Source organism: Glossina fuscipes, unplaced genomic scaffold (genome assembly GCF_014805625.2).
Source record: "Glossina fuscipes isolate IAEA_lab_2018 unplaced genomic scaffold, Yale_Gfus_2 121, whole genome shotgun sequence".
Lineage (NCBI taxonomy): Eukaryota > Metazoa > Arthropoda > Insecta > Diptera > Glossinidae > Glossina > Glossina fuscipes.
In genome coordinates this window covers 6,890,545-6,903,351 of record NW_023998464.1, presented here as the reverse complement: position 1 = coordinate 6,903,351, position 12,807 = coordinate 6,890,545, and the positions used below count along the sequence as shown (strand labels likewise).

At 34.1% G+C, this 12,807-nt stretch overlaps 1 protein-coding gene across 5 annotated transcripts in view; it reads right to left on the bottom strand.

Moving 5' to 3' along the window:
- Positions 1–12,807, bottom strand: part of LOC119640340 (vasorin) — a 50,515-nt gene that overhangs the window by 31,326 nt on the left and 6,382 nt on the right. The window lies entirely within an intron of this gene.

Below are 12,807 nucleotides of genomic sequence, written 5' to 3'. Positions count from 1 at the left end.
GCAAAAAACTTATTAATATTTAAAGGAATATATGAGTTTTGGATTTCTTATTGATCTACGATGTCTAAAAATTATTTGTCAGAACAATACCTAGTGGACAAGTCATTTTTCTTGTCTTCCTTTTAATATTTTTTTGGTATGAGGTTTACTTTTAAAATCTAGTAAATAGTTTTAGCTGGAGATTAGGTAACTAAATGACAGCTTATTTGCCAATAAGGTTGCGCATGCGTTTAAATAATTATAAACTAGTTTTTTAATGTATTAAGATTTTATAAATATTAAAATTTAAAGCTAGTTTGTGCTAAATGTGCATTAAAGCTCAAAAAAACTTTACTGAGTAGTTGATGCTTTTAATAATATTTACAAGATAGTTTCAAATCGCAAACACTAACACACAAACCGCAGCAATGATTTGAACAGGAAAATTCATTTTCAATTGAAATAAGGCAAAAAATAAAATAAACTATAACTATAAACAACAATTCTCTCAAGTATTATCTGACAAAATAGCAAAACTAAAAGAAAATATTTACGCTGCGAAGCACGATTTATAAAACGTAGAGAAAGTTGGTTTCTACAGACACATGTAAGTGTGCAATTATAAGCATTCACATACAAGTCTTGTTGAAAAGAAAAAGCAAAAATGAAAAAACAACAGCGCAAGTAATGATTATTTTGTAAACTGGCCTTTAAAATTGCTCTAAGCTAAACAAACACTTGACGGCAATACCACAAAACCATTAAGTAAACGAACTAATGATAAGCAAGCATGTGAGAACAGATCCGCCCACAACTTCACCACAGCTTTCCGTAAAAAGTCGCCACATTTACAAAAAACATATAACCAACTGAAATTTTTTATAAATGTTCTTCAGTTGCTGTCCATTTCTTCATATTGCATACGATTAAAGGAATTTATATAATTGTAACGACTCTTCTTGCAATAAGCTCGAAGATGGCTGCGATAAGTATTTATGACATTTTTTTTGGTAAATATCTGATATTTGATGAAATTTATTTGAGATGAGTTGTCGAGCAGAACAAAAATTTATTGCGTTGGAGAGGTAAAAGCAAATCATGGCCGGCTTTTAAAAAGTATAAAGCGTCTATTTCGGGAGAATGAACATGTCAGAGACTGGCATCGGCGACCATTAGGCGCATTTCCCCACCCCGGCCAATGCAAATCCTCATCTATTTTTGTTATTGAAACACTAATCCTTACACCTTGTAGCCGCATGAAGGCTTGCTTTTTATGCAAACTCTTACATGAAAAATGGCTGCGTACTTAGCACTGTACATTTATATATCACATCATTATTTCTTATCAATTTTGTATCGCTACATTTGGACAAAGGCGATCACTAAATAACCTCCGCCATGTCGCATAAAAAGGACGAGACATCCCAAATGTAAAAGAGTGGGCTATTTCGATGTTAAAGCGCTGCGCTGTGCTCGAAAGAATTCTTCAAAAAACTTTGGAATAACCGTCACATGCGAGAATGATATGCGCAGAAAATGGTCACAGTTGATAGCCATATGTAATACTTTGTTTTGGAGGAGATTGGAAGGGAATCGGGCATCGGATGTTGGCTGAACCAAATGATTCACGCTACAGTCTAGTTTCTAATAGCTACTGTTATTCGTCTGGAATTCGTCAATCGGAAAAGCGTCATCCTCCATCACCACAAATCAAATCGCACACATATTCTTAGTAATGCTAAGGTTAATGTAAAAATTAATGGAGGGGTAAACCGAGAATTTTATAGCTCGGGACTTGCCCTGCCCTGCCATTATTAGCTCCGCTCTCTGCAAAACTCTTTTAAAGATGTAAAACTAAGCCAATTGATTTAGTTTTTCGCGCAGAAACCCCACTGATTTCACTACAAAAAATTACAAGAGGTTACCGATTAAAGTGGTACACATTTGGTTGAATAAATTAATCAAACTGAAAGCATAAAGAAGGTGTATATCCATTTTTTTAATGAAAGCAGCTATGAACGTATACTTTTACGGTTGGTGAGGCCCTCGGCGAATGTGCTTTTGTTAGTTTGCCAAATGGTAAAAAGAAACGCTATACTTTATATACCCAATGGGTCATCTAAACTTTAATTTGTATGATAAAAAGTTAGTCTGTTAGGAACTGAAAATGTGAAAGAACCTTACTTTCAAAAAAAGTGTTAGTACAAGACGTAACGGAAAACGTCAATGCTTCTAAATTATACAAAAATTTGTTTTTGACGTTTAAAATATACTTGTAAAAAAAAAACATTTTCCTTGGAGGTTTAGTCAACCATATTTATAAACAAAAAGGCTCTACGTAGCAGAAGGTAAAGAAAATTTTGCAAAGGTTTTAAATAATTTTAATCATTATTGGGAAACATTAACATTACGTTATGTAATTTGAATTTGAGACTGAATGTCCATTTTTTGAGAAGGGTGGCAAAAGAATGGTAAATAGACAGAAAAATTAAAGAAGCTAAAAAAAATATTAGTCGAAAGCTAAGCAGACAATTATTGATTTAGTGTCAGTCTATAGAGAAGGTTACAACTTTAAAATAAGAAGTGTGGGGAACTAAAATTTGTCTCCTGTTTAGGATTAGGACGGAGGTCTGATCAAATTTTTGAATAAAGTGTAGAGACGTGCGCGTTCAAATTTCAAAGGTGTAAGAGTTAGTAGAACCGGAAATGCAACATATATTGAAATAATTATTTAGACCGGTCTCTGTTAAAAAACGGTACGCCATTTTTGATTTAAGGCTGCGTAGGATTCTTCAGTTACTAGCAGATTATTTTCGCAAACAATGCACAACCTGTCGTTGCATTTATATCTGCAATACATAAGAAAAAAAAAAAACATACATATAAACCGCACATTCAATCCTTTACGAGAATTGAAAAGAAAGTTAAAAAACTTATTCTAAAAGTAATTCAATTATATATAATTTGAAGTCATTTGTTTGATATGAAAATATTTGAAGTCAGGACTTCTTATTACGTAAATATTATAAATCTGTATATGGTAAACATGTTGCTACCTTCTTAGGCTATATAGATCGATCAAAAAGTTTCCGACATGCAAATGCCGCAAAATTTGCAAAATTTGGCAAATAGGTACGGATGGACGGTATAATGTCTTCTAAACCGATGAAAAATACACCTTTTTAACATTGCACAAACTTACAAATCTTTGCAAGTGCAGGCAATTGGTTTGGAAGCTCAAAAGCTCCTTTGACCGACCATCCTTTTAATAAACATGAATTTTGAGAGCTTGTCGTAAAATGCAAGTTCAATAACGCATTGTATGCGTTGCTGATGTAAGCACAATTGAAATGCGTCATCAATTATTGCGGCGTTTTGAATGCGGTTTGCTTATAAGAGATTGCCGTTTAATGAAAGAGTTGGAAAAAATGAGTCGGTCTCCGTCTTCTGAAAACTACCCTAAAAGGTATTTAAGGGACTTTACTCAATCCAATGTTCGGTATTAGAGTCTAGAAGTCCGATTTAAGGCAATAAAATAGTAAATTATAAGAATAGATCAGAAGAAATTATTACCGCACTTCTAAGACTGAAATATCTCTTTCAACGCAAAGTATATGAAAATATTACATTAAAAGGACTTAAGTTTTGTTGTAAACTAACGCCACTTAACAATGGCTTTTTTTATCTGTTAGCAAATATCGTACTGTAACACCCTGTACACTGCTACATTAATAAATTCGCGAATTAAGGGTTCAAATATATGCTTAAAAATGGACTAATTGTTAACAAACTGTTCATACAGACATATACAATATTTTTCAAAATCTCACGCTCATTGCGAGTATGTCAAATGGCAGATGGCTTCTAAAAAAAGCTGCAGATGAGTAAGGAACGTGTTGCGTATCCTTTTCGAAGTGGAGCGTTACAAATCGTGTGTGCACTAAAAATTACATTTAATGGAATTAATGGGCGTTAAACTTAAAGCGAAATAATATTTTTAGTCGTGCTAAAAGGAATAAGTTCGCGTGAAAATCGAGTTGCATTCATTTTCCTCTCCGTCTTTCTTTCGCTTTCTCTTCCCTAATTTCTCTCTCCTTTTCTCTCTCCATTTCCCTCTCTCTCTCTCTCTGAAGTACAGTTAGTATACTTTTTCTTTTCCATAGCATATTCTCAAGCGTTGCAACTGTTTGTTGTGCACCTAGCCTGTAGATATATTATACAATTCCGTATAGCAAATGAAATCAAATTGATTTTTGTAAAATTAGTTCGCAGACCGCACAATAAATTAAAGCATTCCAATATCAAAAAATAACAAAAAAAAAATAAAAAATTCACATTCGAAAAAATAACAACTACAACAGCAAGTATGACAACAAACATTTAATTTTCTGTTTGCCATTGAAAGACCACAAATTCATTTCGTTACTTTTATTGGGGGTGGTGTAGGTGTGTAGTTGCGATAAATTGTTCGAAACTAATTAAATTTGTATATATCTGTAGAATATAGAATAGAAAGAGAAATAGAAAACTAATACATATAAACACACATACAATTGAATCAGAAGATTACTTACGTGTCACATAGGTGCAGACTATTGATAAAAGGAAGCTCCCTTGTTTTCTTCATATTGATGGACGATTACGCATTCTTATTTTGGTTTATATACCAGTTTGCAGTTATGTGCAATTCAATACTTAATTATTAAAGTAATGGAGCAAATGCCAAAATTTGGTTTAATATACATGAGGGGAAAGCAAGTAATAGCCCTTCCAAAATATTTGAAAATATAATTTATGCGATATTATTCCTTCCGCTTGCAACATTCAGGGATGTGCAGTGAAGGTCGCATAGCACACTATTCGCATTATCTTTACTTTTAACCTTCATCTCCCAATAGGCTTCTTGGGTTTAGTCACAATAATAGCAATGTATTCATTCAATTTTTCATAATGACGATGCTTTCACTATGTGGAATATACGAAATCAGTCAAAATACTTACGATGGAATCAGCATAGTTATAAGTAAGCGCATCGAGGGAACCCTTCATTATTGGCGATCTGATATGATCTGGTAGATGTGTTTGCCACTCAGTTATGAGTGCGCCATTGATGATCCATGTGCGAATTCAAATAGAAACGATCTTCGAAAAAAAACACCCATTAAAAAAGTTGATGAAAGCGGAACGTTGCGTAGACGTTAAGGCCGAAGGATAAAGCGTGCGTTTTTGAAAAAATTCATTTTACTTTAGTACTCACGTTGTATGTAATGACGATGTGATCATTTTCATTCGGTAAACTTTTGAAATACGCCAAATATTGCAGTACATCGCCTATCTTGGCGGAATAGTAAATTCAATGGGCGAAGTAAATTCATTTCACTCAAGATTGCTTTCAGATATGTTACGTCCGGAAAAAACACTTTTTTTCTTTCACATTGAACGCGTTCTCGTAATCATGAGCAGATCATAATTGGTTCACTACAATATTTTTTTGCGTTTTAACCTTTTTATCCCGCAATCGGTTTAAATTGCGTGAACTTACTTCTAAATTTCACATGGATTTCTTCGCTAATTTAGAAAAAAATTGATTGCAATTGTTCCCATTCAGATGAAAGTTTAGAATGTTTTGAGGAAAATATTTTTTATCTGGCGAACCTACGAACCAACTGAGCAGAGAGTTGAAATTTTTTAAATAACCGGAGAGCTTTCGAATATCCCTCGGCGTTTGCGTTAAATATTTATAAGCGCATTGAGTAACAAATTACGCAGGCGTGAAGTAACATTTTTATGAATTTTATACATTGCCAAAGAAACGTGAATAAGACAAAAATAAGCAGATAACGAAAAAAAGTTGCGTGTTGGCAAGTTCGCTGATGATAAGGATTTGTAATTCGCTGCCGGAAACCGGCATTTGTGTGTTCATATGATTGTCCGATTCGAAAATGAAGGCCGAATGCCATTACCGGCAAGTTTGCAACTCATTCATACCTCGCGATTACTATTTAAACGCATAAAAATCATCCAGTTGCCGCGCATAATTCAGGCCGGAAATAATCATTTTCGATAAACACTGGTCGTGACGGGTGTAAAACTCTTTTTGTCGGCAGCTTAATCTGCACCAGGCATAAGCTATCGCCGGCCCGCGATGTTGTCGAATTCGATCCGCCACGTTTGTCACTCTTCATTAGCGACTCAGCTGTGCAGCTATCAACTTTTTTTTTGTTTTTTGGGTCATTGGGTCGTGAAATGAGCAATTGGAGGAGAATAGCACATTTTTAGTAGGAGTTGGTTCTAGAATTATTTATTTACAAATAAATATATAAAGTGAAGTTGTAAGCCGATAGCAATTTCCAAGCAGTTCTTCGAATAGCCACGAGCAAATTAAATCCAAATTATTATGTAATAACAAGTCAGGACTATTCCCAATTTAATTCATCACCTAGAGTTGTGTGTAATATGTTAAGTGTATTTAATGTGTAACATAAATGTGCTTATTACAAATTTTAATATTTTTATTTTTGTTAATCTATTCAATCTGTTGTGGCTCAGGCCGTCGCTTGATCTGAATCGAGCTTGCACAGCAGCCAGCCGTGAAGATAATGAAATTTGTGGAAAGACAAATTTATCCAAACGAAGGCGAACTCTTTTAACGAAAAATCAATCATTATGTTATGCTGACGATCGATATGTATATAATCTTTGATTGATACTCAAAATAATTTTCACTATTTTATCAGTTACGAAAATTATTCATTCAACATTTGAAATGTCACATTTGTTGAAATTGGGATTATTAGGAACGATTGGCTGCAATTATAGAAAAATATTACTTTTTTTTCTCTTTAAAAAAGCGCCTAAGTGTGGAGCATGTATTTAATCTATCTATGCGAGCGCATACGTTTCTCTAGGTCTGCACAACAGAAAAATGCTGTAAATTGTAAATATTTTTTCCATTCTGCATGAATAATTCAATGTTACATTATGAAATATTTGCACAAATTCGCATGTACAGGTAGGTAAAGTTATAGGTACAACAACTTCTAAAAGCACATAACAAGCATATGTGTATATTTTTATTAATTTATTTCCTTTTTTTTTTTAATATAATTTTTTTATATATTACATGAAGGTGGTAACCATCGACAACTTATGTAAATATTGTATATGTAAGCGAAAATTCATATTCATTACTATAATTAATTCGCTATTGTGCATGTGTAGAAAAAATTTTAAAATTCTAATAATTGCTTATTAGCGTAGTAAAAAATAATATCGGTGCTCGGTATCGCAATCGTAAGCGAACTTGCAAAACATTAATGAAATGGAAAACGAGCCGTTACGTTATTAAAAATGCTACATTTAGCCGATCAAGTTTGCCATAGTTAATGCATTAATCATATTTTGAAATGAACGCCTCCATTGTGCAGTATCTTAGCTTTATATTTAATACATTCGATTGCGAGGCATAACAAATGGAAAGAATTACCCTCAGACGAATTTTTCATCTTATCTTACTGTCTCAAGCAACATTCTGTCTCAAAAAGCTTTTCGTTCTTAGTTGCCGAACGTTCAGATATCTTCAACTAGCTTGGAGTTCCTAAAACTTCGATCCATAGGATTTTCTTTTTTGTTGTATTCGCGAAGAGTTCTACTCGTTTGGACACTTCGTTGTTTGATATGAAGTTGACAGCCTATGAATTAACGCTAAAGGACGAATATAACGAAACAGACTAACTATATCTTGGTCAAATACTGAACTGCAAAGTAATATATGACCGATCCTTCTCTAGTGTATGTCCATCTTCTGAATAACCTTCGAATATTTACCATTTATCGCCCCTCAGAGCATTTGCGCTCTATACATGAAGACAAGAAGGATTATAAGGAGAAGAGGCGGAGGGTACGTTCGACTAAAACTGTGGGATATAGATAGTTTTCGTGTTTCCTACGTTATAAATCAATCAACACCACCGAGAATAAATTAGAAGGTAATAACTTTACTTCATAGATAGAAGAGGTCACTGTATTTCTTCCTTTGACAGAAGAAGAGGGGTTTTGCTTAGAAAATGATTTTAGATTTTTAGTCGAATTGAATCGAAATTCAATACAATTTTGTTTGATTCTTACTTTGCAGATGAACAGGATTTATTTTAAGACAAATGTAGCTGTTTCTCACTGAAAACTTTAAAACTTTGATTTAAAACGTTTGATTTACTATATTATAGAATATGGAATAGAAAAGAAAAATATGATCCTTTGAACTCATAGTTCACAAAAAAGCGCTGCTCAGACACCAAAAATAGAAAATTATTTATTTGAACCATTTTCATATTTTATTAACTGTCTTGAACACAGCTCTTCATAAAGAACCAACTGGCATTTAAATATATAACTATACACATATATCGGTTTATATATGGTTTATTTATTGTTGCTATTGTAAAAACAAAATTGAAGTGCTTTCCGTTGGATGCTGAATGCACAGTCGCTGCCATATTTACACGTACGTATGTATGTAAGAATGTAGAACATGGTTAGTGCTTGAAACGTTGGTGAACTTTAACATTTTCAGCGGGGTGCATGCTGTCCGGTCCTCGTTTGCCTTTGCTTAGTATGTCTGTACCAAGGGTATATGTGCATGTGTATGGTTTACACGTAACACATATTCATTGTATGCCGAATAAAAAAAGAAACGGCAAAAATAAGTTTTAAGCTTATAAAGGTTATAATAATCTTAGTGGTTTTAAGCTCGAAGCTAGAAGGTTACAAATTGAAGATAATAGCAACATATTTCGTACCTTATCAATTACTAATAATGATCCCGGCCATAGAAATTCTTTCACATATATAATTTTCATTGATGAATATGTCAGCAGAAAGGAGAGGGGGACTTCTTTCCAAGTGTAGTCGCTAAGTCGTTTTACAGAGTAACAAAGAAGTTCTGGGCATACATTAGCGTGAACGATTGCAGGAGGAAGTGGTTGAGCTTACCCATAATCACTTTTGGTAAATGCCTTAAGAGAATGCCTTCGAAACATTGCAAAAAAACTCCAAAACAGAAATACAAGGAAATGGAAAAAATATTGAGTTAGTCTAGGTAAGGCATCACTAATAGTTAAACAGAAAGACATTACTCTTCCGTTTTAATGATGGGTGCAACATATTTTCCATCCTTAAAGGAAAGAACAGGCTGCTCCCAGTAATTAAAAACTGTCCAAAATGTCAAATAGGAAAAATTGGCATATCAAGCACTAAACGTCAAAAATGTAGCAGGAGGGCAAGAATGATCTCGTTAAGTTAGGATATATAAGTCATCAGTTCCTTTGCTCTACTGAACGAAAGTGTTAGGTGAAGCCAAACGGCTCACTGGCTCTTAAATGTTTCAGAAGTGCCCGAGCGCTTTCTTGGCTAACCTAAATATTATTACAATATTTCACAGGAAAAGCGAATAACAAAACTGCGCAAGTCCCTTCCTATATGCGCAATTAAATTGCATATTAACAAAGAATTCGCAAACAACGCAGGACTGCTATGCTATGCGATCCCGCTCCACTTTTCGTTAGCGGCATCTTTACTCTCTAATAAATTTTGTGTGGCAAGTTGTTTCGTCTTGCTTCAAAAGAATTTTCGGGCATATTCAACATTTGAAAATATCGCTCAGCTTCTTGGTTTAGAGTCAGGCCATTATCAACAATTTCAGCCTTCCTTTAACTAACTAGAGAGAACTTGAAAAGAAAAGAAAAGAAAAGAAAAGAAGAGAAAAATGTTTCCTATATACAACATTAACCTTATCACGCTTGTTTTTTTTTTCTTACTTCCCATCAATGAACGATATACTCTGCGAGCTTTCATCGTTTCATATGAAATCAATTTGAAAAGAATAAATTTTCGTGAGCATGCAGAGTGCCAATCATTTATTGATCTTTCCTTTTAGTTTTAAGGCCATAATTTATCTATTCGTAACGAATGCTTTCAAATTTACAATTGTGCATATCTCATTAAAAAATGTGGTGCTTAATGTTGTTCGTTTAATGCTGCACACAAATTTCAACACCGTCCAGTTCTCTTTCCTAGCCCGCTGTCTTTCTCTCCCTCCTCCTCTCTACTGGACAGATTCGGATTACAAAATTCATTAATGATTCGTTTTTTCAGGTCAAAAGGAGAAAGAAGATGAGGGGGGGGGGGGGGGGGGGTTATCAACTGTTTTATTTCTAAACTTTACAAATGTTAATATGCACGACAACCGGATGTTGTTTTCTTTACTATCGTTCGTAATTAATTTAACCGATAGAGTATTAAAATTTGAAGGCTTCATTGTTATAAGCACGATAAAATTAATTGGCATCGAAGATCCGCTGTTTTTGTGAAAATGGAAATTCTAAAATAATGGCAATAATTGAAAATAATGACAAGAAATGGTAATCTAATATTTTATTTTTTGATAATGTAACTAACAAAGAAGCGCAGTTCGATGGTAAACAAAAATTTTTGCCAACGAATGAAAACAACTTGACTCTACATGTACGCCTGCGAATGAATAAATGATGCATCAACAGGCAGCGGGCAAATAACAAACTGCTTTATGGAATCGGGTCCGAAGACCCTTCCTAAAACCTTCATGAAGACTTCACTTTCGCATGGAATTAGGATATCATTTTTGATATTTTGCGAAGTGGTGTCGCGCATTTAATGGTCGGTGTTATAAGGTTATCAAGTTTTCATATTTACCGTAACACCTAGAAATGTGTTGCTCAGATCAGGTGTTTACTATCGTTTCTTGGAAAACAAAATGAAAGGTCGAAGAAGTAAGAAAATGATATTTGGTCGTGATCGAATCTTTCACACCTGTCACTGCGACATTAAAAAAAGAAAAGCAAATCAATATTTTGTTAATCTATAATATTAGATGGGCACGTTTGACATTTCCTATATATGGAACAAAAGTGGTTATTTACGTGGTTCACGTGTTACGCTTTAGGAACACTAAGCAAAAAACACGAAAAGCGAGGATGTTCACAGTTTTTGGTACAAGACGTGTGGGCATCGTAGATGTGTTCTTTGAAAAGTTTAAGTCCTTTTACAATTTTTTTAGCAAGTTCGTAGGTAATATCTTCAATTTTGCGAACGGGAGCATGTTTACTCAGTTGCACAGAGGAACAAGCGGACATGCTTAAATCGATTCAGAATTCGATGCTGATCAAGAATATATATAGTTGTTGGAGCCTCTGAAGCTTCCTTCGGGTCGTTGCAAACGGTTTGACAAAGTGAAAATACCCCTCATCTTTTAGTGATCGATATGAAAATAAGATATTATATTATATCCTAAGCGAGTATGCATTAAAACCATCTAGAAGTTGGCGCAAAAACTTGCTCGATGAACTTGCTGATGATTTGCAATTTTTGTGACGACTGTTATGGCGATTATGTATTTTTTCCAAAATATGAATATTTCAGATTGAGATGTACAGCTTTCTCACTTGTACTTTCATAAGCAAAGTGCATGCAATTAAATGTGAACTTTTCTATTCCACGACATTGCTATCCTTAAGCTTACTCACGTGGGAAACACGAGAACACATGTGTGCATTATTTTTAGGTGACGACGAGTTTTACGACAACCTTGTAAGTTAGTTTAATAAATAAAAAGGCAAGAATTTCGCTAGAAGACTCTGTGCGCGCTGTCTGTTAGTGTGTTTGGGCAAATGAGTATGAGTACGAGTACACTTGGCGCACACGAGATGTAATCATGGACGATTGATCTTTTCATTTTCATTAGATGAAGGTAAAGATACCGAATTCCCTAAAGGTCGTCCTTGTACACATAAAATTGCATATGTATGAATGAATACGTTAGTGCATACCCTTAATGACTCTTGGAAAAAGGGTGTAAAGATTTACAAGTGTAGTCAAAAGCATAAACAGGTTTTAATTTTTGTGCATCGAAAAGTTGAAGTTGATGTAGAGAAATCTGTAAATGTCTTAATATTCTAGAGTATACATTATTTTAATTATGTTAAACGCGATACTTGGTGGTTGACTGTTCGTGACATACATAACTTATATCAACACAAAAGCGAATGTGCGCTTGCATGCATGTATATGCGCGCAAATACAAATTTCTAGACTCAAGCATATCAAAGTATGTATAGAGATTGTGAAAGATTTTAAGTTTGTCGTTAGTCACTAAGAAAAGTTTAGGCGGAAAATTTTTAATTGGAAAAAAGAGACTACTAAAGAGCTTATATAAATTGTTTAGAAATTGAAATTTGTTTCACATTTTTTTTTTTTAAATAAAATAAAATTTGCAAAATTTAAAGAACGCAGGCACACATGCGTAGGTACGAGCGCTCTTTCATGACATATGTATTTACAATTCGGAGGCGTTGTTCATTTCAAAGTTATTATGGTTGTTAGCAGCAAAACCAACTTTTAAACCGAGCAAAAGAAAAAAAAAAACGACGAAATGGGAGAGTAGAGAAAGAATATAAGAAATAGAGTATATAAAAACTGCTAACAATGTGACCACCGCCAACAATCCAATCATTTTTAATACGTGTGTTTTTATATACATGTGTAACACTATCAACACATAGACAAGAAGAACGACGAAACTTAGGTCTCCATGCCAAGAAGCTAGCAAACAAGCAACCACCAAGCAGGCAACCGACCGATGCTCACCAAAAAGGGAGTAATGACCTTTGAGAATATACTATCTGCAGAGCTGTGCTTGCTGGCGATGATGTGATAGTAGGTTTTCACTTATTAGTGACTATTCGTTCAACGGTTTGCTGCTGTCTGTATAATGACTTGTCTTGTTTAAGAACTCTT